Consider the following 1,093-nt stretch of genomic DNA (forward strand, 5'->3'; position numbering starts at 1 on the left):
TATTTTAAAAAAAGTTTTAAAAAGGTATAGTGATATTCTTTATTGTGGTGTGGGGGGATTAACTTGCTTTATGTCTCAATGTCTCAACTCTGGATTTCCCACTTTACCCAACTCAAAACATTTAGTCATTAAACTAGAACATCTAGATGATGTATTTGTACTGTCTCTTTGACAAACGTGTTAAACTCCAGCAGCTTGAGTGATTCACACATGGCTTATGTTGTCTTTGTAGCACATTCAGTGGTTCTGAGACTGTATTCAGCAACCTATTACTTACATGGTTTCTTTATTGTAAACTGTAACTGTAGCTTATTTCCTCACGGTATCAATACCCACTTAGATTTGAATATACTCTTCATTCCTCATGGGGAATGAGTGACTCAGTGACTCTTCCTTTCCAATCATACGAGCAAACCCAAAATTTCTATGTTGAAGTTTATGCAGAAAATGATTACAGTTTTTTTTTTCCTGTGGTAACACTGATGTTTGACCAGGCAAGTGTATGACAGTTCAGCCAGTGGTTCTTAAACAGAAAAATAGAAATAAAAATGTAATGGGGGTTCTTGAGGAAAAAATCAGGAGGATCCAAAGTTAGATGGCACTGAAGCAAATACAAAAAGACACTGATTGGGTCAAGGGCATAAAAAACACACTCTTAATGATCAGGACTGATTACCACGACTTAATGCAACAACTGCTTGATGAAACCAGACAAAATCAAAGTTTGCCAAAACATCTGCAGTTACCACAAACACTCCACTACAACAAGTCATTTGAAACTAAGTAGCTAATTGTACACATGTGTTCCTCTAGCAACATCTATATTTTGTTAGCTGCTCAGTGATGTAATCCTAAACACTTATGTACTAACGCTGTACCATGGAGGTTTATCCTGAAACATGCAGAGTGGAAAAACATCGCTGGGATGCCTGCTGTGATTCACATATGATTATAAGCTGTGCATATCTTCATGTTCTTAGACGTACAAGTTTTATTTTGTTAAAGAGAGCTTTGACCATCACTAATGTTTTGGCTGTGTGTGTGTGTGTGTGTGTGTGTGTGTGTGTGTGTGTGTGTGTGTGTGTGTGTGTGT

Source organism: Pundamilia nyererei, unplaced genomic scaffold (assembly GCF_000239375.1).
Source record: "Pundamilia nyererei isolate P.nyererei 1_Seehausen unplaced genomic scaffold, PunNye1.0 scaffold00056, whole genome shotgun sequence".
Lineage (NCBI taxonomy): Eukaryota > Metazoa > Chordata > Actinopteri > Cichliformes > Cichlidae > Pundamilia > Pundamilia nyererei.